The sequence below is a fragment of the Prosopis cineraria genome, unplaced genomic scaffold, assembly GCF_029017545.1.
Source record: "Prosopis cineraria cultivar Desert tree isolate PC_DT_omini unplaced genomic scaffold, ASM2901754v1 PC12, whole genome shotgun sequence".
In the NCBI taxonomy this organism is placed as follows: domain Eukaryota; kingdom Viridiplantae; phylum Streptophyta; class Magnoliopsida; order Fabales; family Fabaceae; genus Prosopis; species Prosopis cineraria.
Window position 1 is genome coordinate 17,746,924 of NW_026555343.1, and position 26,092 is coordinate 17,773,015.

Consider the following 26,092-nt stretch of genomic DNA (forward strand, 5'->3'; position numbering starts at 1 on the left):
AGACATAGCATCAATATTTCAACAAATTTAGTCCCAATTCATGAATTAAAGAGATAAAGGATAGTTTGCAAGTTTGGCTTTCAATTTTGCAACTTGCTTTTTAAATTTTAATATGGTTGAAGAATAAACAAATTTGACTTTCCTATTAAAATTTGAAGTACAAATTGCCAATTTATCATAACAAAGTTATAAAATTGAGATCCAAACTTGAAAATTCTTGAAGTTTGGCATTTGGCATTTGGAACCTACGGTGAATTAATTAGTTCTTTTGGGACCTCTTTATCATTCTTCTAAAAAAAATGAATTAAATAAAAGAAAATTAATTGAAATAAATTAGATGACTCTTTAAATTGCTAACATAACCTTTCAAAATATATGAAAATTCGATAGTCATCACTTGCAGAACTATTCTTGCCATACCCTCCTAAGGCTAGCTGGAAGTATGACTAACATCGATATCTAGATAAGGCATATTGCCAAATAATCTTAATATTTAAGAAAACAGTAGGTATGGAAGATAAATAACATTAGACAAATTATATATACAGAAATGTGTATATATTCTAATGACAAAGAAATGAAGCCAAAAAAACTCAGAAGAGAACATATAATAGACCCGAATTAGTTGAGAATTATATTCAAAGTCATTGTTAATTATAAGTCTTAATGTCTCTTTTCCATTACCAAAGATTCACATTCAGGTTCAAAGATATATATAAAGAAGTATTTTCTTAAGCCGAGTCGATCATAGAGGCGATCCAGATCCTTTTTCTATAATATATATATATATATATATATCTGTGTGTGTGTGTGGGGTTTTAAGTGCTGTAAGAATAAAGTTGATGGAAATTCAAATGCAAAAAAAAAAAATTGATGATTGAAGTAAATAGGGAGAATGACAAACAAAAGGATCAATTAGTTTAAGTTAGATTTCAAATATCAAACTCCAGAAATTTACAACTCAATCTTTCAATTTTGCAATTCTGTTGTGATGAATTTACAACTTATACACCTGTTAAAATTTAGAATATAAATTATAAATTCATCACAACGGAGTTGCAAAATTGAGAGATTGAGTTTTAAATTTTAAAAATTTAATACTTGAGACCTAACTTAAATTAATTAATTCTTTTAAAACCTCTCTGTCATTTTCTCTAAATAAAACTTATATTCTTGGTAGTAGGATATATATGTAATAAAATTGGTGATTATTTAATCCCAACAATCCAAATTGGTATTAATAGAGTATAAAAATAGACTCTTCACAGAAGCCAATGAATTAACAATGAGAAAATGACTCGAGCTCAATAAATTAAAGAAAGTAAAACAAATCGGAAAACTATTTGAAAAATCACCGACACTTTTTTTTTTTTGGTGGTGAAACACCGACACTCTTTTAATTAATCTCTACTATAGCGAAGCTTGAACTTGTTGGGAATTATCAATGGTCAAAATGTCAACAACGGGTTAATTTGTCAAACGATATACCTTATCCACCAACCATAAAAATGTTTTCCCTAATATAGTGTGTGTGAATCTCTGTCGAGCTGGAACAATTTCTTTTGAAAATTATAAGTGATCGTTTTCACATCTAGGAGGCGAATGATTTGAAAGTGGGTCTGATTACTCAAGCAATCATCTCTGAGTCCTTTCAATAATTAAATAATTTTCCACTAACTTAAAATAAAATGATCAGACAAATAAGTTGAAATCATCATCTTAATATATGTGTTAAAATCAAATAGGGAATATGTGAATATGCATGTCGGAAGGAAAGGACAAATATTATTTCAAATATTACATTATATTTAAAATAACATTTTAGCAATCTACTTCTGCCTCTTGCATTTATGTATTCTAATAAACACCTATAATTCAACCAAGAAGGTGGAAAAGTAATCTAACAATTAAATTTTTCCTAATGCAGTCATTTTTACCTAATAAATACCAGCAAGTGACAATAATATATATGGTCTATATTCGTTAACCAATAGTATGTGTGTGTGTGTAAGAGATATTTAGCATAAATATTAATAAATGTATTTCTTCACTAAAATAATTTAGATGTATAACAACTTGATATATCTCTAATAAAAATATACATCAATTATTAAGTCTTGCAAATTAAAGAATATAAGCAATGAAAAAGTATATGCTATAAAAAACATTGAAGAAAAAGCAAAGAATTCTTTATTTCCACATGTATGCATGCATGAAGATATAGCAATAATCGAGTTATCACTTACCAACCTTAACACTTTATTTTTTGTCATCATTTAATTTATTAAACATATTTTGATAATCTAATGTATCGGATAAGCAATATCTTCACACCTACTCCCTTCCCTAATTTCACTATAATTAATTGGACCCCACAATCAACACAATTTAATTGTTAAACTATGATTAACAATATATTAACCTAATTTTGTATACGAGAATTGTCGACCTCATAGAGATTAGGTGTAAATTATCAAAGATCAGTTGTAAATCAGATATAAACTAAAAATTAACAATAGACACTGACTGTTATGCCTTGTGTGGATTATTTTGAACTTTGGATGCACTATTACAAAAATACGATGCGGTAGCACTTTTTTCTTCATTTGATAGCATTTTTGAAGTGTTACAAGGACCAGTGCTATTTAATGTGCAGGTTAAAAACGCTACCTTTTGGGCAGGGATGCGGTAACAATTCAAGGTTAAAGCGCTACCCAATTGCTTTGGTAGCTCTCATACTCAAACAAATATTACAAAGTGTGTTTTATTAAATAGGGTTAATGAGCAAAATAGATCTTGAACTCTTGCTCGAAAAGCACCTAGATCCTGAACCCTTAAAATATGCAAAATAAACTTTAAACTTTTAAATTCATAGCAAGCTCTTGGTGCTTGCTTTAGTCCATACAATGTTTTTTTTAATTTGTAGATATGATTTAGTATTCATGGATCCTCAAATCTTGGAGGTTGCTCTACATAAACTTCTTCATTAATTAATCCATTCAAAAATGAACTTTTAACATTCATTTGATAAAGTTTAAAATCTCTAATGCAAGCAAAAGCAAGTAAAAGTTTAATAGCCTTAAGTCTAGCAACAAGAGCAAAGGTTTTCATCATAATCAATACTTTTTCTTGATTATAACCTTTAAATACTAGCCTAGCCTTATTTCTTACCACAATACCAGTTTCATCAAATTTATTTCTAAAGATCCATTTCGTCCCAATAACAGGATGATCACTTGGTCTTAGTACCAAGTCCCAAACTTGGCTTTTCTCAAAATGGTTTAACTCTTCTTGCATTGCTATGAGCCAATATTCATCAGTTAAAACTTCTTTAATATCAAAGAGTTCAAAATTAGAAAGAAATGCACTGAAATGACATACTTCTCTAAGTGAACCTCTTGTTTTAACTCTATCACCAACTTCTCCAATGACTTTATCAATGGCATGTGACTTACTATATCTCCAATCTTTTGGAAGATTATTTGTCTCTCCACTTTGATTATTTGTCATGGTATCATTGTTGGTTTGATTTTCCTCCTTTTCTTTCAATGAGAGATCATTAAGAGGAAGATTCATAGTTTCTTCTTCTTTGTTCTCATCTAATAAGGATTCATCAAATCTAACATGAATTGACTCTTCAACAAATAAGGTTCTTTTATTAAAGACTCTAAAAGCTTTACTTCTATTGGAATAATTGAGAAATACAGCTTTATCACTTTTAGAATCAAACTTATCTAGATTATCCTTACCATTATTAAGTACAAAACATTTTACAACCAAATACTTGCAGATGAGAGATGTTAGACTTTCTTCCCTTGTAAAGCTTATGAGGAGCTTTGTTCAGAATAGGTCAAATATGTGCTCTGTTGGTTATGTAGCATGCTGTATTCATGGTATCCACCTAGAAATATTTAGGAAGTTAACTTCTCATTAAGCACGGTTCTTGCCATTTCTTCTAGGGTTCTGTTCTTTCTCTCCACAACTCCATTTTGTTGAGGTGTTTTATGAGCTAAGAATTCATGACTAATTCCCTATTCTTCATAAAACTCAATAAAGTTGAAATTGTCAAATTCTCCACCATGGTCACTTCTTATCTTTATAATTTTCAAACCTTTTCCATTTTATACTTTAGCTATAAATGCCACAAAATATTCAAAGGTTTAATCCTTGTGAGACATAAAGATAGTCCATGTGAACCTAAAATAATCATCAACTATAACAAAATTGTAGAGATTACCCCCTAAACTTTTTACCCTCGAAGGACTGATTAGATCCATATGAAATAATTCAAGAGGCCTTGATGTGAATACTACATTTTTGCTTTAAAATATAGTCTTGGTTTGTTTTCCTTCCATACAAGCATCACATAGCTTGTCAGCTTTGAATTTTATCTTTGGTAGTCCAATGACAAGTTCCTTCTTTATGAGCTTGTCCAATTGCTTCATGTTGACATGGGCTAATCTTTTGTGCCATAGCCAACTCTCATCATTCATAAAGATGAGACATTTGTGTTCAGTGAATCATCCTCACAAAGATTTATTGAATATACATTCTAAACTCTCTTCCCTTCTAGGATGGTTTTTCCTATTTGTTCATCTTTCACAATGCAACGCACAGCATTAAAAATAACCTCATAAACCTTGTCACATAATTGACTTATGCTTAAAAGATTATGTGTAACCTCCTCCTATGTCCTCCAAATACAGAAGAAGATTAATAAAGTTACCCTTTAAACACACAATTCACAAATCAAAAGATTTATTTAAAAAGCTTGGGCCCAAGACTCATTTTACAAAACCATTCAAATCACAATATATCATAATCATACTCATATATTGAAACTTGATCCTTCTATGACCAATTTCTACATTTTCACAAACTTTACACAACTTGCCATCACTTGGCATAATTTAGCCCAATTGGCCTTTTTCCCAACATAAACATATACATTCACATTCATAACACATGTATATTACAATCTTAGCCCCAAATTACTTATTTCATCGTAATTTCTCGCTTAGGCTTAAGATTCACCAATGTCAACAACAAATTCAACATAAACATATTCAAATCATAGCTCCTAATTCGTTTCATCACAAACACATATAATTGGGCTAAGATTCCATAAAATAACTACTTAATTCATGCATACAACCCTATGGCAACTCATATACACAAGTTTTCCAGTTTATTACACTAACTCAGAGTTTACACGATTTTAATAACTCAAGCCGGTCCAGACTCTCTTCCCTTGCCCTGATCACTGCTTGGTCCTGTAAACATGCAACTATGGGGGTGAGATAAAAATCTCAGTAACAGAATAACTCACTCTTATTGACTATCACATGCAATAATATAGAAGTAAAGCATAGTATACCATTTAAATCTCATTAAAATAGCATTTATATCACATATCTCTTTTCCATTCATATTCATGTAACACATATTCATTTTCCCACTTTTCACCACTTTCATAACATTCCATAACATCTCATAGCATCATATAGCATGATCACTACCGACCGAACCTCTAAGTCAACCCGACAAGAAATCATAGGCTCACCTTAGACTAATGTACAATCTCATTGGCCTTGAGCTCACCTGCAGTGGTAGAATCACTCAGCCAAAGATGTTCTAACGCACATACAGACTATAGTTTCCCCCCAATACATATAATGGGGTGTCGTTGTCTCCAACACCATATCACAAAGACACTAAGGAGTCTCACATCTCCAACACCACATCTCAATAGGCATTGAGAAGATATTCTCCAACACTATACCTTATAAGGCACTAAGGAGAATTGTTTCTAACACCATACCCTGTCAGGTACTAAGGAAACCTTGCCATATCATCTTTATCATTTCCTCCACTTAGGTAAACTCCCACCCCTATGATCATGTTTTCCAAATGATTTAAGGTTCCCATTTACCATTTTACTCATTTTCTCAAACATAACTTGCATATATAATACATGCCATTTGAAATCACACATTTCAATGCTTTATTTCAATCAAAAGCCATTTCATACAACAATCACACAATGCTATAAACCATGCTTAGTTCAAAATCATTTCATACACTGTATAGCATACTAACACACAATTACAATAAACAATCAAATAAAGGAAGTGTAACATCCCAAAAATTTTAAGACTTAGATTTATTTTAAAAATAAAAAAAATATTTATAATCAAATTAAAATTTAGAATAATTTGATAGAGGTCCAGAGTTTGAATTTTTCTCAGCAAGAGTTTGGTTTTATTTGATTTTTAACTATGAAAAAATGACCAAAGTTGACCCGGGCTTTTGTGCTATAATAAAAAATATTGGGCCCTTTCTTGTAATTTTTTCTAAAGTATTAGATCAGTATTTTAAAGACAAACTGGATGCAGAAATAGAAATGAAAAGGAAAGAAACAAACGCACGAGAGAGAGAGAGAGAGAGGAAGAAGAGAGGAGAAAGAGAGGGAGTTAGGCTTGGATCTAGGAGGCTTTGCGACCGTTGCGAGCTTAGCTACACAATAGGTAAACTCCTTACTTCAATCTTCTTCCTTCCCTCTTGATTTTCTTCAATTTTGGAAGAGGAAATTTCTAAAGTTTGATTCAAAAGGCCTTATTCTTGTAAGCGTTAGTTTCCTTGGGTCCTTGGGAGGTTGTTTTAAGTTTCTACATGATGCCCTAATGTTTTGAGTGGGTAATTGGATTAAAAATGGAGTTTTAGGGAAAAAGTTAAACCCCAAGAGGTTGGGTTTTGCTCCTCAATGGTTTAAGTCTATTGATTTAGTTATAATTTTTCTATTCGACCCCAATAAGATTTAAATTAAGGTTTGGTTTTCATTATAAGGGCTAATGGTAAAAGTTGGTGATACTAAGTGAAGGTTTTTAATTGATTAAAAATTATATGAATTGAAAATTAGCCTAGTGATGGCTAATAAATGGTTTTGGTGGTTAAGTGGTATTATGTGAATTGTTGGTTTAATATATGGACCATTGGGATAGATTATGGCTCATTAACCCAAGTTGTGTGATATGAGCTATAGTCTTCATTAATGCTATTTATCATGATAAGTGATGTGGATCACTTATATGTTATAGGAAATTGTTGGTGGAACTTATTGAAAAGTTAAGGAACAAGCCAAGTCCTATTTTGTACAAGAGGAACCCTTTTGGTGCCAAAGGGTTGAGGTAACAGGGGAATTTATATTTCTTATTGCTTTGTTTAGCTATTTGTGAGTAGATAATATTATCTAGCATGCATTATATGTTTTAAATAATTGAATGCAAATAAAATATGTTTTAGAAGGGTTTATGGGGTATTGCTTTAATAATAATGCATCCATGTTTACTATTTATTTAATAATGATGTTACTTATGGAAATAAGATTATTAGCATGCATTATGATCATAAAAAAACGAGGAGTTGCACTTAAGGAAGTGCAACTAGGTTTGGTACCTTAGATAGGCTAAGGAACCACTTAAGGGATGAATTATGAGTGTTATACTACCTTGACTATTGAAGTGGTCAATGCTCAAGAAAGGTTGAAAAAGGGTAGGAGGCATGATCTCGATGGGAGTTCACCAATGGGAGGATGTGGTCTTGTGATATTCTATGGCTCACTGTCAGTATTCAGTGTTTCCTTTCATATTGTGGGTTCAGTACACTAAAGTGGTTAGTGGATTGAGTGTTCGACACCTCTCAGTAGGAGAGGGAATCTAGCATATGAAGTGTGAGGTTGAGTGCCTAGGCCAAGGTAGCCCTCACATGGAGAGTAAGTCGGGCTGGCTCTGGGAGGGAGTTAGCTTTAATTGCTCAGGCGGTTCGGTGGATCAAATCATGCCTTGGTTTATATATTGTGCCTGTAGAGGTACAGAGGGTACAAGGTTTACCTACAAGAGAAAGAGTGCCAGGGAGTATTCTGTTGGTCAAGAAAGGCTATATCGGCCTATCTCATGCATTCAAGCATTTTAATTGGTTAATTATATGTTATTTTGAATCTATTATTTATTTACTTGACTATGTCTTTTCTTGTAATAAGGAATATCGATTTCTCTATTACTGAGACTGTGCTTGTCTCACCCCTTTCTTTACAATTTTTATAGGTCCAAGCGAAGGATCAATTAGTGGACGGGGAAAAGAGCTAAGCTAGGGGTTTGCTTGTGATTTGTAAAGAATTGCAACCCCTTTCTTTTGAGCAAGTACATTGTAATGTATTTAGGATTAGGGTGTCAGTAGGATGTGATTATATATATACGTGTGAATATGTGTGGATTGTATGGCTTGTGTATAAATTTTTGTTTGCTTGTAGACTCATGGCTAGGAAACTTGGTTATGGTGTGTGGTTTTGATGGATTTATTTAGTAGACCAAGTTTTCACTACAAGAAGATATTTATTTTGATATGTGTGTGTGTGTGTGTGTGTGTATGTGTGTGTGTGTGTGATTCTACAACCAAATACAAAGTGGTTGCATTGCAAATGGTGTGCTATGGGCAAAAATACACCTTGGATAGAGAGAGTGGGTGCGTGGGCCCCACGGAGATCTCTGAGTCAAGTGAAAATATTTAGCGTGTGCATTTATATAAATACATGATCTTTGGAATAGTTTTTGGCCACTCTTGTGTGATTTGTACATTTTGAAGGTTTAGGGTCCATTTTGAGAAATGGCACTCGGGTGGTCAAATTTTGGTATAAAAAGTTTTTCTATCATTTAAATATTCTATCAGGTGTTTTTAGTCCTATTTGACATGTTCAAAGCATTCTCACAGGTTTGTGACCATTAGGATGAGATTTGGACAATTTTGAAAATGATTTTTACTAAAAAACTATACTTTTGCATCCAGGTGTCCAAATCTTAATCCGACCGTTGGATTTCTCTAAAATTTGGGTTACAAGTAAAACCTTTTATAAGCTTCGTGTGGGCTATAGAATCACATCGATCGGACACCGGACAAAGAAACGGCGCACTCTAGAATTTGGTCCGGAGGAGCTGTCATGACAGCACTTCAGTGATGATGTTGCAACATGCACGAAATTCAATCTGTCCGTTGGATCTTTTCAAAATTTGGTATGCTAATAGTAATCTTTAAAAGTGACATGTGGGCTTTGGAATCACTCCGATCGAAGGTCGGATAATGAAATGGTGCACTCCGGAAATTAGTCCAGAGGTGCTGTCATGACAGCTTTTTAGCTGTCATGACAGCAAAAATGACCAAACTTGTAACATATTCAATTTTTAATCCGACCGTTAGATATTTTTGAAATTTGGTGTACTACTAGTAATCATTAAAAATAACATGTGAACTTTAAAATCACTTTGATCGAAAGTTGAATGGCGGAACGGCGCCTCCCCGAAATTGGCTTGGGAGGCTATCATGATAGCAATTTAATGCTATCATGACAGCATCTTTTTACCCCGCTTTCGCCTAGCTTGCTTCCATGCGCTATAGGTAGAACCTATAAATTTTTTTTAAGGCTTTAAATGATTATTTTGCTTATATTTATTAATTTAAATGATTTATTTCCCAAGTTGGTTTTTGGAACAACTCCTTAACCACACTTAGTTTACTTGAATTGTGTGATTTTTGAATAATACTCGGGGCAAGTGTTACAGGAAGTTATTCAGTTATCTCAATCTTTTTATCAATAGAAAGGTTACCTGTGGATTTCAACTACCATAATAGCTTATCTCAAGCTTCCTTTCTCACTTCACATGTCCAATATGCCAATCTAAACACATTTTAGTCATTTGGTCTATTTTGATCAAAAATTCATATTTACTACTTAGGGGTATATTCATCCATAAATTCTTTTCCATTTATCCATTCTAGGTCTATTACTACCTGATAACTACTTTACATTGTCTCAACCGGTCTTATTTTACTAAAACACAATTTTTGCCCTAAACTTTCTCTCTTTAAGGGCTAAATTGAGCTTACGGGTTTAAAGCTCTACTGTTCAATTCTAAACTAGTCGCAAAGCTCTAATTTAACTTTTGAAAAAAATTTTATTACTATTGGCCAAGAATCAAACCCCTTAAATTTCACCAATTCAATTTTTCTTAACTCATTTTTAGAGAAATTTGTGTAGAATGGAAGGTAAGAGTTATATGTAGCTTATCTGATAAATTGTCTATCAAAAGCACCTTTCAATGGCCTAAAATAGCTTCCCCTTGTCCTCTCCTTCTTTCGTGTGTTTCCAAAATTTACCTCTCTAAAATTTATAAAATTTCTTGACTTATGAAGGCAATTTCTAGTCCATACACCACGGCGTATAGCACAGTCACTATGCGCACTTGCTTTAACCTGAAATGCACTCCTTCCACTCGTATTTGCTCATACAACATACCAACAAGTCAAATTGTCAAGTAATCATCCGAATTGCTAATCTCACATTAATTACTACTTTACCCTCAGTTAGCAACTAATCACGGGATTACGAAATTCAGGATGTTACATTATGTCCTAAACCATCAACTAAATAAACATTATCAATACAAGGAGATTTGGATGCATTCTTACCAACCTTACCTATACTGAGAATTCTTCCCTTTTCATTATTTCCAAAGGTAACAGTTCCATCATCTTTGGTTTCTACCATATATAAAAACATAGAGCTATCACCAGTCATGTGCTTGGAGCAGCCACTATCTAGATATAACTTTTCATTTATGGCCCTCCTTGATACCTATATAAATGTCATGTTTTCTTAGGTACCCAAATCTATTTGGGTCCTAGTGAGTTAGTGGACCCCTTTGGAACCTACTTCATATTTTCACTCAACCCTTGCTTCTTATAGATATATGACTTAGTCGTGTGCCCTGTCTTATTGTAGTAGGAACAAGTGGATTTGGATGAGTTAGTCATATTGGCAAGAACAAAGAAGTTCTTGTAATATTTTTGCTTCTTATTAGGTTTATAGCCAATGCTAGCTTTATAAAAAACACTTCTTTGTTGACTCAAAATTTTGTTTAAATTATCTCTACCCTTAACAAATTTTGCAAGTGTATTTTTCATATCTTCCTTTTTAGAAATATGAAGAGAACAATCAATACATGAGGTTTCTTTTCCAAAACAGTAATATTCTTTTTCAAAGCATCATTTTTAGATTTGAGAAACAAGTTTTCTTTTTGAGAAATAGCAAGTTTCTTTTTAACTTGTGAATGATTTTTCATAAGAAGAAAAGACTCATTGTGCTATTCTTCAAAAGTAATTTTTATCTCTTCAAATGTAAAATCAAATTCAGAGTCAAAGTTTGAATCGTTTACCTTATCAGAATGGCTTTTAGCTATTAGGCACAAATTTGCTTCTTCTTCTTCTTCTATAAAGTCCTCATCACTGTTACCCCAGATTGAAGAAAGATAAGCTTTGAATTTTTTCTTGTTATACTTGTAGTTTTTACTCTCTTACTTCAAAGGACAGTCAGGTTTGATGTGTCTAGGCTTCTTGCACTTGTAGCAAATTATCTCTTTTTCTCTTCTTTGGGAACTTCTTCCTAAACTTTTTCTTCCCAAAGAATTTGTCAAGTTTCTTGACAAATATAACCATTTCTTTATCAGATTTGTCGTTGTCACTTGTTTTAGACTCAAATTCTTCCTTTGTCACTTTTAAAGCTAGTGACTTCTTCTTATTAACATCTTCCTTTAGTATGGATAGTCTTTCTTCATGCTCGGTAAGACTTCCAAATAAAGTTGCCATAGATCTCATAGAGTCACTTTTTGCTTCTTCAATGGCAATATATGTCTTTTTAAGTGCTGCAAGCTTGTTCATCATATGTGTATATCTAACTTGCATATCCTTGATGTTTTCTCTAAGCTTCATCTTGAACAGCTCATATTACTGAGTCAAAGTGCTCATTTTATTCTCCTTGACTCCTTCAGTGCCTTCATGAGCAATCTCTAGAGTATCCCACATCTCTTTTGTAGTTTCTAAATTACTCACTCTGAAATATTCTTGTTGACTTAAGGCACTTGCAATAATTAATTTTTTCTTGGAGTTGAGTAACACTAGTTTTTCTTCCTTTTCTGTAAATTCACTCCTTTCTTTTCTTATGAGTTGTCCTTTTATAGTTTTGTATGGAATGTAAGGACCAGTCTCGATAATTTCCCATAAGTCAAGGTTTGAAACTTTAAAAAATAATCTTATCTTACTTTTACAGAAAATATAGTTTTTACCATTGAAAATTGAAGGCCTATTAATTTCAGCACCTTTAGGGAGAACACTTTCATCAAAACCAGCCATAGGATCCTTTTAGAATATTAAGCCTTTTATCAAAGAGTCCAAGCTCTGATACCAAATGTGAGAATAGGCTAGAAGCTAAGAGGGGGTTAATTGGGTGACACTTAAAACTTTTGAAAACTTGAAAAGAGTAAAGAGCTAAAGAGTGAAGGAAGAAGATGACATGCTTGAGATTTATACTGGTTCAGCCACAAACTTGGCCTATGTCCACAAGATCACACTTGAGATTTTCAACTAAAAACACAAGCTTCAATGGCTGCTTGCCACCATAGTACAACTCTCAAAACTAACCTTGTCTTGATTCACATAACACACCCTACTACAATCCAACAAGTTGTTACAACACTTGAAAATTCCTTTTCAAGATTTCTGAGAAGATAATAAAAGCTTTTTACAAAAAAATCTCTTAAAGAGATATAAGAATAAAGTAAAAGCTTATAAACCTTTGAGAGCTTTTCATAATTATTTTCAAGAATAATGAACGAATGTAATGAGTAAAATCACAATTTGAAAGCTATTTTAAATTTATTCACTCAAGGACCATTAGTTCTTGTTCTAGTTCAAAATGAATCATTTATATAGTTTCTGGAAGTTGACAGACCATTGCAATAGCCATTCTATTCATTGGTGCATTTTCTTATAAGTGACTAGTATAATCATATGTGATTTTGCACTGAGGACGTTTCACAAAACTAAATGTGACAAATCACACATGAACACCTTGTCCTCTCACGTGTGGTTTTACACTTCTAAATAACCATTCAGTTCTGTGTGCAAAATCATGCATGGTACCTCATTGCTCTCTTGCATGGTTTAGTACTTAAGAATATTCATTCAATTCTGGGTGCTAAAACTTGCATGATACCATATTTCGCTCTCATGGTTTTGCATTTATGAATATACTAACATATCAGAGTGTTAAGACTTGCGAGCGCACCATTTGCTCTCATGTGTGGTTTTGCACATAATGAACTATCATCAATTTTATGTGACAAATCATGTGTGGAACCTCTACTCTCTCATGCCTGAAATGGCTGGCAGAATGCCAAAGCCATTCAATACGATCAAAACTTACATGAAACCAGAATGATATCACGGGTGAAATTGCAAGCACTAATGCATAAACTTGTTTGATTCATATTCACATGTGGAATAAAGCATAACTCAAGCAAGATTTTACATAATCAAGATATATGGATTTGTGAATCAATGATCATATATGTGAACAATTTTAGTTGACTAGAGAAGATTTAAGACTCAACAAAATAAAGTGTGATTGTTCAACAAGTGACAAAGCACACGTGGAACCTCTACTCTCTTACATGTGGTTTTGTGCTTTGTCACAATATAATGAAGCATAGATGCTAAAACTTGTGTGGACAATGAAGCCTTTCACGCGTGGTTTTGCATGCAAAGACAAAGCATAAGGGAACATACAACACAATGCTTAATCACGCGTGAAGCACTTCTTCACACTCACATGATTTAGATGTTAGCATGCCTAACATGTAAAAACTCATGAGTGACCTACAGAATCACATGTGATTTTGCCTCTTCACTATGCAAACTTTTTCTATGAAAAACCATACGCAAAAAGGACATTGTTTACAAGCTTTAACATATTTAGATGAGTCTTAATGTATATAAAAGAGATATATGATGCATTCATTTTGTGATTAAGAAAAGTGATTAAGCTCTCTATGTTTTCACATTGAATCTAAGAGAATTTAAATTACTTATCCTAAACTTCTTCATCTTCTCTTGATTCTTCATGCTCTTGAGGTTTTGTCTTATCCATGATTCTATATATCTGCACACATAACAAATATTTCTTCTCTTGGTTTTTTAATCATCAAAGCACATTATCCAACACAATTAAGAACTGCTTCATCAATGTTGAGAGCTTGAATAAGAGCATGACAGTCAAATTCAAAAGTGGGTAAAGGTAAGTTAAGATTTGTTACCATTTGTACACCCTTGGAAAGTGCCAATGCCTCATATTGAAAAGCAGAGTCTACCTTAATTACATGACCTACTACACCATTCCAGTGATTCTCCTATCTCATCTCTGAAGATGACACACAAGCTAGCTTTCCTATTCAAACTAAATGCATTATCAATATTACATTTAATATCAGGGGAAGTAGGAGCACACCAACTTGGAGGAGAGATAAGAGGTATCTCCTTAGAATCAGCATCAACTTCCTTAAAATGAGTCCACTTACGCACCAACTAGAACTATATTAAGAGGGATTTAGATTATCTAGCAACAAACATAGGATCAATAGAAGATCCTCTAATAAACGAGCACACTTAGCTTTCTAAATTTGCTAGCAAGTCATATCAATTAATGCCTTACCAAAATCTTCAAGTTTAGATTCAACAAAACACTAATATAGCTAGTGGTCTAAATGCTCAAAACACAAGAAATCATGATTAAAAGTAAGAGAAGAGCTAAACCAAGTACGTCTAACCCAATCACAAGCAAGGAAGAGGTGTCTAATAGATTCAAAGTAAGAGTGACAACAAGGGCAAAGAGGCAAAATAACAATATTAAACTAAAAAAGTTTAGCCAAAACAAGTAAAGCATTCTTAAAAGTTTTCCATATGAAATGTTTGACCTTTTCAGGAATTTTAAGATGCCAAGTGGTTTTCAAAAACTGTGTTGACAAATTGAAAGAACTCCTAAAAGCATTAGACCCACCAATCAAGGCTTCAACTCTTAAACATCTATAACCCTCTTTTACTAAAAAAAACCCCTCTCTTAGAGCCTGTCCAAAACCAATGATCAAGTTTGGAGTGTTGAGAAATAGGTATTTTCTCAATAGCTTCCACTTCTTGTCTAGATAAAGAATCTTTAACAAGCTCAATGTTCCAATAACCATTATGAATAAAATCTACTACTCTTATTTTTAGAGGCCTACCAACAAGTTCATCAACTGATAAATGATGATTTGGGATATATGGGATCTAAGGATTGAAATAGAAGTAAGTTGGTTGCCATCCCCAAGAGTCCAAAAAATTTTGTTATCAAGGAGAGTACGGCCCTCTAATAGACTGGTCTAGACTTATGAGGCCTGAGAACCTATCTTTACTGCCATAAAATATGACTTAGGGAAATAAATCCATTTAAGAACTTGCATCCACAATTCATTAAGTTCATTTAAAATTTTTCATGCTTGTTTAGCAAGGAGAGCAAGGTTAAAATCCAAAGTCTTTAAAACGAAGCCCCCCCACTATACTTAAGTTGAGTCAGTTTGTCCTATGCTACCCAGTGAATTTTCTTTTCCTTAGCTTTCTGCCCCTACTAGAAATTAGAGATAAGCCTATTCAAGTCTTAACAAGTTATTTTAGGATAAATGAAACAACTCATGGAAAAAGTTGGGATGGCACTAGTCACAGCTTTAACCAAGACTTCTCTCCCAGCAAAAGAAAGAAATTTATTTTTCCATCCATGAATTCTTTTTTTAACCTTATCGTTAACAAAGCCTAGTGCCTTAGACTTAGATCTACCCCATAAAATTTACAAACCCAGATACTTGTTAGGACAATCCATACTATGAATATTTAATAGATTATAAAAATAAACTCACATAGGTTTAGGGGTATTGGAGGAGAAGAAAAGGAAAGATTTATCAAAATTGATCCTCTGGCCAGACACATTATAGTACAAATCAAGAGTATACTTCAATAAATCACAATTATGTTAATCAACTTTAATAAAAAACACAAAGTCATCAACAACAAAAAATTCTGGGTAATTTAAGGATAAGCTCTGGCAGGAGTAATGCTAGTCAAAATACCATAGGCAGCTAAATCATTAATCATATTGGAAAGAACATTAGCCACGATAATAAAAAGGTGGGGCGAGAAGATCTCCTTGATGAAGCCCTCTTTGAGGAGTGATCTTTGCAATATTTCTACCAGCAAAATGAAAGGCAAAAGTAACTAAACAAATACAAGCCAAAACTTTAGCAATCCACAATGGATTAAAACCCATTTTCAAGAGCACATCTTTTAAGAAATCCCATTCAATGCAATCATAAGCCTTATTCATATTAAGTTTCAAGGCAAGCTCATGCTTATCACCACTCCTATTCTTAAGATAATGAAAAAGCTCTTGCAAAATAATAATATTATTTTGGATTTGTCTCTTTGCAACAAAAGCTCTTTGATTTTTACAAATGATATTAGGTAAGGTGGTTTCAACCGAGAGCTAATGATTTTAAATGAAAAATTACATAGGCTTATAGGGAAAAATTGTCCTACAATTTTTGGGCTATCAACTTTAGGAATTATCACAAAGTGTCATTCAAAAGATTCAAAGGCATGTCAGTTGAGAAGAAGCCATTTACAATGTCACAAATCTTATATTGAAAAATCTCCTAAGAAGAATGGTAAAAAATACTTCAAAAGCCATCAGGCCCAAGGGCGTTAAGACCTCATAGTGCAAATGCCACTTGCTTGACTTCCTCTTTAGAGACTAGAATGAGGAGTGAATTGTTCATTTGAACAATAATTACTAGCTTCACATATTCTAGCATACCACCATATTTACAATGCCCAAAGGATGTAAAAAGATCTTTATAAAATTCTACAAATTGGTTATCAATGTGATGCTAATCCTCTAACCAGAGTCCATTACTATCTCTAATGGAGACAATTTTATTTCTTTGTCTTCAAACTACTATTGAAAGATGAAAGAAACTAGAATTTCGATCACTAAGTTACAACCAATTAACTCTAGATCTTGTGCCCAGTATTACTCCTCGTTCTTCCATCTAAAAAGAAGCTCTCTTTTAAGCTCTTTGACCATCTTAGCTTTAGCAAAATCCCAATCACCCATATAGATTCCCATGAGATTTTCTCTAATTTTAGCAAAAGCTAATTTATTATTTCTAAAAACCTTTTTACTCCAATGCAATAGAGCCTAGTAAGTAACATTTAGCCTACTACAAAGATCCTCAATCACATCCTCCTACACCACTAAAGCTGAATTCCCACTTTCTTGAACAACATTAAGAAATTCTAGATGAGAAATCCACATTTGTTTGAATCTAAAATTATAATCTCTTCTCAACTTAGAAAAACTGGAATGTAGAATAATGGGGGAATAATCTGAGTCAATGAGTTCCAAAACTAGTGATAGAGCTTTAGGATATTCCAACCACAAGATAGGATTGCAGACAACCCTATCCAAACGTTCTGTAATGAAATCTTCACCTTCCCTATTATTTAACCATGTAAGAAATTGTCCCTTCCATTCAAGATCTATCAGATAGTATTGTTGAATGAAATCATAAAGGCCAGAAGAAAGCCTATTTGGCCTCACAAATCCCCTTTCCTTTTTAGAATGTGCAATAAAATAATTGAAATCACCCAAGCATACTGTAAAGTCTGGATCCAAACTATAGAGTCTCGTCTCAACCTGGGCTTTACCATTTCACATCACACAATCAACCAAAACCAAATCAGAGTAATGTCAGAGTAATAGCCCTGTATTTATTTTCAAATACAAGATCCTAACTTCTTAAAATATATATTCAAATAAGAGGGATAACAGAAGCGTAAACATAATCAAACGACTCAAAAAGCCATAACTTCTCAACCTTGAAAAAGGGCCATGTGCTGCTGCGTGCAACATGTGCGCCATGTGGCATAGAACTACGTGCTCTATTTTTGATTGCATCATGCACTGTGGCGGGCACATCATGTGCCGCAGCATGCCTATTCGAATTTCTTTTGACAGTAAAAATGATGAACTTCTGGCGTGCACCATTTTCACATCTGACATCCGATTAAAGTGATTCAAGCGCCCACACGAAGCTTACAATGTATACTAGCTAATGGAACAAGTTTGGACTCAATCTAATAGTCTAATCTAAAATTAGATATCTGGGTGTAAAAAGTTACTTTTCTTTCAAAAACTTGCACCTTAAGTACTTAATTCTTATTACTTGTCCCATTAGACCGCTTCAAGCCTTAAACCAACTCTAAAAGGACCACATACACCTGATTAGCACAATATATCTCAAATAGTACATTATTAGCCTATTTTGGCCTCTCAAAACCACATTACACAATTGTAGTCTTATATAAGGAATACACATATACAACACATATTCACATATATAACTAGACTTGTTCTACTTTCAATCCTTCGACTCTCACAAATGCGGCTTTACCTTACCATATGGTCGAGAATTACAAATGTACTTGATTCTTCCAAATGGGGCTCTGCCTCACCATTTGTGTGAAGTTCTTACCATTTGTATCAAAATCTCAAATCACAACACAAGTCACATTCAATTCACATAATTAATCACAATCAATACATATATACACTAGTGGAACAAGTTACAACATACTTATACTTGCTTGATTCGTATTTAAGCCTACCCATGTACCTTCTATTAGGGCATGCTCGGCATAATGCAATATCATATACATATATATATACAAGCAAGTTTCACAATACAATCTACTTCCTCATATTCACACACATTTATGCATCCTAGTTTTCAACTTAACTCTATCAACACATTATACTTTCATTTTTACTCAAAGATAGTCATACTACTACCACTTAAGGCTACTCTTTCCTCGTTTCCTTTCTCGGTCTTCTCGTGCCCTCTTCACTAGTGTTTAAAAGTAACAAAGTGAGACATACATCTCAGTAGCTCGAAGGTAACCCCAATTATCAGTTACTAAGAAAAATCATAAATAAGTGATAAAGGAGCATGTGTAGTCATAAAACAGTAACATATGCATATACAAGAATTCATTCTCATCAATCTCATTATACTTATGCAATGCATTCGTGGTTTCCCCTGGTAGAGTAATCTCTATACTTAAACCAGACTTTCAGTCACAAGGAACAAGGCCTACCATACCACTACTCAAGCCAGCTCATTTTCTTGTATGGATGGTCTCCTAAGTTCGTCATAGTAGAGTCAAACTCTATGCTCTAGATCATCATGACCTCTTAACCTTATATAGAGTAGGACCACGACCCCTACCCTAGTTTAGGGTAACCTTGCGGATCATTTAATATTCTAAGTCCGTCGTAGCAGAGTCAAGCTCTATGCTTTGAATCATCAGGATTCTTCTCCTAAGTTCATCCTGGCGAAATCAAGCTTTACACTCTGGATTATTAAGATTTCCTGGACCTTCTCATGGTAGGGCCACATTTCCCTCACCATAATCTAGGGTATATCTCGTGGATGCAATGCATGTCAATGCACATGCCATCTCAAATTTATTTCAATCAATACGCACACACCCGCATACATATACTTTCATAATGTTGCTACTCTATTAGTTTACAATACAATACACACAGTTATATCAAAGCACTTGTAAATAATTTCACAAACAAACAAGTAAAAGGGTTACTTTAGTTACCTTTAACCCTTGCTACTAAGGGTTACCAATCACACTAAGCTCCCAGGGGCGCAGATTCTCACGAGCAACTTCACAGGTGCTCAATCTACATAACACAGTGCCCCTTAGTTAATTCCCAACACATTTTGCAGGCATTGATTCGGCTAAACCGAATCCCTTAATGAATAAAATAGTTTAATTGAACCATTTTCAATTCACTTATCCATTATTTATAGTCATTAGCACTATAGGCTACTCAAACAACTATAATAATCTCCCAACACATTTATTCCACTAATTTCATCCTTTTAACCTAACTTTTAGGTCATTTAGAGCTTAAATGCTCAAAGCTCAACCATTCAACTCCATACTAGTCACAAAACCTTAGTTCTATATTTGATATCCCATTTTAAACCTTTCTTTTAGATTACAACACCTCAGAATCTCATGATTTGATTTCTCAATTGATAAAATTCAATGAAAAAGAGGTAGAATTGAAGCTTAGGATTACGTGATACTTACCAACAAGTTACTAATTGAAGTAAACTTCCAAGCTCTAAATAATTCTTGCCCTAGCAAAGCTAAACTCCTCCACTCCTCCAAATGCATTTCCAACAACCTTACTTCTAATTTCACGAGCTGATTACGTTAGCTTTAAGTGATTTATGGATAGTGCGCTGTGGTGCACGCAGCTTTCACTGTGGCATGTGCCACAGTGAGAAAATTCTCACTTGTGCTCGCGCGTTCTATCCCATATTATCTCTCTACCCTTCAATCCTATCAATGTAACACCCAAACAACACAAAACATCAACTCAACATCCAAATTACAATCAATTTCCTAATGACTAATTTACCCCTGATTAGCAACTAGTTCCTGGGATTGAAAATCAAGATGTTACATATACCTACAATGTATTAGGACTCGGGTTCAATCTTACCAGTTGCCACCACTATCCATTTCGTTTAGCAACAATAAAAGGGCAATAAACAAAGGTCACCCAAACTTTCAAGCTTTCAACTGCCCCATCAATCCTAATGTGCAAATAATTTGTTGAAGTAGTACCTGTAGTTATTGATGTCTCTTGTAACATCTTGAATTTCAATCCAGGAAAACTAGTTATTAATCAGGGGTAAATTAGTAATTAGTGGATTGATTATGGTTTGAGTGTTGGATTAACATATGATATTGGTTGGTTGTTATGTTAATAAGATTAAAGGCTAGAACAGCAATTCGGCGTGAAACGCGCGAGTAGCAGTGAGAGTTTTCTTACTATTCCACATGCTATGACAAAAGCTGCATGTGAAATCAGAAGAGGAAAGAAGAGAAAGCACACCTAAAGTGTGGGAGGAAGGCTTCTCTGCTAGGGCATCAAATATCTAGAGTTTGGGAGTCTGCTTTGGCTAGTGACTTGTTGAGTAAATATCATACAGCCTTATACTATATTTCTACCCTATTTTCTCTAAGTTTGGTTGGTAGAGAAATTGAATTAGGAAGTTTTAAGGAATTAAAATCTAAAGGAAAGGTTTAAAAAGGGCTTTCAAATATAAAACTAAGCTTTTGTGACTACTTTGGAGATAAATGGTTGAACCATAAGGATTTAGGCTCAAATTACCCTAAAGAATTAGGTTAAAATGGTGAAATTGGTAAATAAATGAGTTAGAAAGTTGTTTTGATCATTTGAACAGCCTATAAGGCCAATTACTGTAGATAATGGATTTTATGAATTTGAAAAGTGTTAATTTGACTATTTTGTGTGTTAAGGGATTCAGTTTAGTTGAATCAATGCCTATACTGAGTACTGAGAATTGACTAAAGGGTGACAATCTACACCCTTGGGAGCTTAATGTAATTGATAACCTTTGATAATAAGGTTAAAAGGTAACTAGAGTAACCCTTTTACTTGTTCGTTTGTGAAATTGTTTACAAGTATTTTATATAATTATGTTCATTGTGTTTATGAACTGATAGAGTAGTAATATTGTAAAAGGAATATGCATGCGAGTGTGTGAGTAATGTATGAGATGTATGGAATGAGACATATGTATTGCATCCGCAAATATACCCTAGACTAGGGTAAGGGGTCATGACCCTACTCTGTGTAAGTCTAAAAAGTTCTAAAGGTCTTAAACATAGAGCTTAACTCTGCCAGGAAGGACCTAGGAAACCACCTATATGTGAAGAGGATATCTAGTCTAAGATAGAGGTATGGTGGGCCTTGTTTTGTGTAAGACTAGAAGTCTTAGTTTGAGCATAGAGCTTGCTCCGCTAAGTGGAACCGGGAATGCATGAGCATAAGCATGATGGATGGATATGTATGAATTCTTGTATATGCTTATTATACTACTTTTATTGAAACACATGCTACTTTATCTCTTGTTTATAATTTTTCTTACTAACTGGTATTTGGGATTAGATCCAAGTTATTAGGACTTATGTCTCACTCCGTTACCTTTGTACATAGGTGAAGAGAGTACAAGAAGGCCAGGAAAGAAAGTGAAGAAAGAGTAGCCTCAATTGGTAATTGTATGACTACCATTGTATATCATGAATGTATAAAGTTGTAGTTAGAAAATTAAGTTGCCAACTGGGATGCTTAAGAATATGTGAATATAAATATGTAAATGTGTATATGAATTGTTATTGAATACTTGCTTGTATATATGATGTTGCATCTCGTCAAGGGTACCATAGTGATGGGTACGTGGGTAGGCTTAGATGCCAAATAAGCAAATGTATGCTATTGTGTAACTTGATTTACTTGTATTAAATGTGAATTGAATGTGAAATTATGTGTATTGTGAGAACTTGACACAAATAGTGAGGCTGAGTCTCATTTAGAAGAGTCAAGTATATTGTGATTCCCTACTATATGGCGAGACAAAGCCCCATATGTGAGAGTCGGATGGCTAAAAGTGGAACAAGTCTATATGTTTGTGTGCTTATATGTTGTGCCTCATATAAGTCTACAGTTGTGTAATATGGTATTGAGAAGTCAAATTAAGTATTTGATGTGATATTGGTATTGTGATGAGTCAATTAGGTGTATATAGTCCTTGTGGACTTAGTTCAAGGCCCAGAGTGGTTTAATGGGACAAGAAATGAGAATTGAACACTTAGGGTGCAAGTTTTGAAAGAAAAAGTATCTTTTTGCACCTAATGTCCAATTTTAGATTGGACCGTTAGATCGAGTCCAAACTTATCTCATTAGATAGAATATGTTATAAGCTTCATGTAGGCGCTTAAATCACTCCAATCGAACGTCAAATATGAAAGTTTGTCTTTCAAACTGTCATATGATAGCAGAATTTATTGTTATATGCATCATGGCACATTGTATGCCACACCATGGCTCATAGCACAGAGGGAAATAAAGCCTGTGGCTTTGTACCACATGCCGTAGTGCATGGCACGTTGTACAAAAAAATAATTGTGCCTCTTTGAATCATTAAATTATGTTTACGCTTCCTCTAACCTTTTCATTTGAATATATGTTTAACAAAGTTGGGGATCCCGCATTTTGAAAATAATTTGAGGGCTATTACTCTAATATTGTATGATGATTATGTGTTTGAGAATAGTAAAGGCTAGATTGGATACAGGATTTTACACCTCCTCCTTCAACCAGAGGCAAAGACCACCAAGGAGGCCTATGAGATCAACATAGAGAGAATGTTGGAATCCAAAATGAACCATTACATTCTCAAGTTGATTTTTTTGTTTCCAAGTTTTAGAGAAGAAAACCTAATTTGGTCTGTAGTGATTGATAAGGAATTCCTTACTATCAATGGGAAACTTCCCCCTTGATAGTTCTAAGCCAAAGTACTCATTGTGACCAAGTGACCATTGAGGGCTAGTCACCTTGCCCTTCAACTAATTACAAAACAGTAGGGAGCTCAAAAGCTTTCTTTTCAACAATCTCTTCTATCACAGCTAGCCAACTAGTTCTCCCCTTTCCTCTTTTCCTTTTTACTTTTAAGAGAAGCTTCTTCTCTTTCCCTAGTTGAAAACCAATTTCATTATTCAAACCCATTGGAAAAACTTTAAAATCAAGTTGGTTCGCATATTCTCAATCTCTCCATAACAGGTACTTCCTAGTCATCTCCTCTTTGTCTCTTAAAGGTAATATGCTCAACTCCTGTAATAAGGAGACGTTCATAATACAGGGGATAAGCAACAACACTAGATTGAATTTAATTATCATCATCTCCAGGTGCAAGCTTGACAAAATAATTCACGACAGCCTCCATATTAGGTCAAACCACAATATTTGGACTAGAAGGTGCAAAAAAAGTGTTCCCCAATTGCTCAGGATGGGAATTAGGGCTAAAAGAGTGTGGACCAGCAATAATAGTATATTTATTACCTTGCTATGGACTCAGAGCAAGAGCCAAATTGGAGGCCTTGTTTGGATTAAAGGGGGCTACTTCAAGCTTAATAGAACTTTGGATCTACTATTGAGCTAAGATTGAGGATCTGTTTGCATCAGGCTTTTCAACTCAAAAGAAGATGAGAATATTTGAGAGATATTAGGTTCACCAGAAAGTGGGCCCTTGTCTTTATTTGGGCTGATCACTTCTTCCCCCTTCTCTATATTATCCATTACCACATTCTTCCCTTCTTTACTACTAGGACCAAAATTATTATTATTATTACCATCCCTTAATTTCATGACACAAGAATTTGCATGCTCGAATGCAAAATGCACTATCTTGGGTCTCCAACTGTTTCTAATGGATTCATGTTGCACTGCACGATTAATCGACTGTTCATCTCTCACGCTCCTTCCAAATTCAGAAGATACACGTGCCAAATCCATCTCAATGAAAACCACCCCATTATAGACGGAGATAATCATCGAAACAGCCCTTATTGGATTAATTCCAAGTGAAGCATCATACATTGGCATTTCTGTATTTTCTTCAGACATTTTTTGTTCTAGATCACATGATTTCCAGTTATGACCCATTATGCCACAGTTATAGCAATAACTTTTAAGCTTCTCAAACCAAACCTTAATCCAAACTTTAGGAAGATTTGGTTGAGACATCCAAAAACTAGTGATTAAAGGATTAGTTAACTCAATAGCAACCCGAGTGTGAACAAATTTATGAAAAATAACATCATTCAGTTTAGGGTCTTCAAAACAAATTACCTCACCAATTTGCCCTCCCATAGTAATAATGTTCTTGAACATCATTGCTTCCTTTGGCAAATCCTGTACCTGAATCCAGAAATGGCATTTGTTTAGATCCGTTGATGTTCCACGACCCATCTTGAAGAACTCTATCATAATAACTCTTCATTGTAAAGCTAAAAATCAACAGCCCATCATAATCGTTAACTTGATGCCAAGATTTAAGAACTGTTTCCCATACCATCTTGAGATTCAACTTTTTTTCCGTGAAAATCCGACCAATAAGCAAGAGCGATTGCTCATACTGCACTGTCGCTTCCTTGCATTCCAGTGGGATGCCTCTGCATCAATCTTCCAAAGCCATAAGCAAATCCAATCTCAAAACCAGAAGCTCTCACTAGGTAAAACCCCAGTTAGAGATTAGCCCAAAACCAAAATTGAATAAAAATAGAAACGAGTGAGGAAAAGATGAAGAAAAGCTCAAAACACAGCGCAAAGGTGAAGATGGAAGGCGAAGACATTAACAGAGAAGATGAAGGTGAATTGCACAACTCCCCAAAGAGAAGAGGGATTTTCTCTCACTGAGGAGAGGGATAAATATTATTTGGATTAAAGAGCATTTTGATCTCTCAATTATTTACTCAAGAGCAATTTTTTCTTTCAACTTTTGATATTAATTTTTTTATAGGATACTTATGTGTAATTTTATTGATCATTTTCTGACATTTTTAATTTTTAAATTAACTGATAGTCAAAATTAATATTTTTAATGAAGTTTTCAAATGTTAAAAGAAAAAATTGCATCACATATAACTTTAGAATATTAGACATTTCTAAGTAGATAGTTGAGGGACAAAAATACACTTTTAACCCATATTATTTTTGTTATAGTGATGGGTCTCGAATGTCAAATGCTCCTCTAATCAATTACTAATTTCAATGACCGATCAAACATAACATACATTGGGGGGTTGAATTTTAGTTTTACTTAAATAATACGTAATATATATATATATATATATATATTTCAGTTTTAACATCTATCATCAATTTTTTTAAATATAATATTTGTGAAAGGTCAACAGAGTTTTATAAAAGTGCATGTTTTCAATGAATTTATATCGTAGTGTGTATGCGCGTATTGTTAATCATAGTTTAACAATAATAAATAAAATTATATTTTTCATATGTTGTAAAACATTATTTATACTTTTTTCTATTTAATCATATTTATGAAATATTATATTATTATTTTTTATAGATACATATACAAACAATTGGAAGGACTGGAGAGGATTCGACTCTGAGTTCCTTAATATATCTGTTTGGCCATTTTTG

General features: G+C 33.7%; 1 long non-coding RNA gene across 2 annotated transcripts; it reads right to left on the reverse strand.

Annotated features, from left to right (window-relative positions):
- Positions 1 to 4,919: 4,919 nt before the first annotated feature.
- LOC129287700 (uncharacterized) lies at positions 4,920 to 25,309 on the reverse strand. 2 transcript variants are annotated; one of them, XR_008587784.1, is made up of 4 exons: positions 24,996 to 25,309; positions 24,773 to 24,841; positions 19,639 to 19,723; positions 4,920 to 5,273 (listed from the first exon to the last, which is right to left on the reverse strand). It is a non-coding gene; the product is annotated as an uncharacterized LOC129287700 (long non-coding RNA). The 2 variants fall into 2 exon arrangements; XR_008587783.1 differs by lacking the exon at positions 19,639 to 19,723.
- Positions 25,310 to 26,092: the final 783 nt, after the last annotated feature.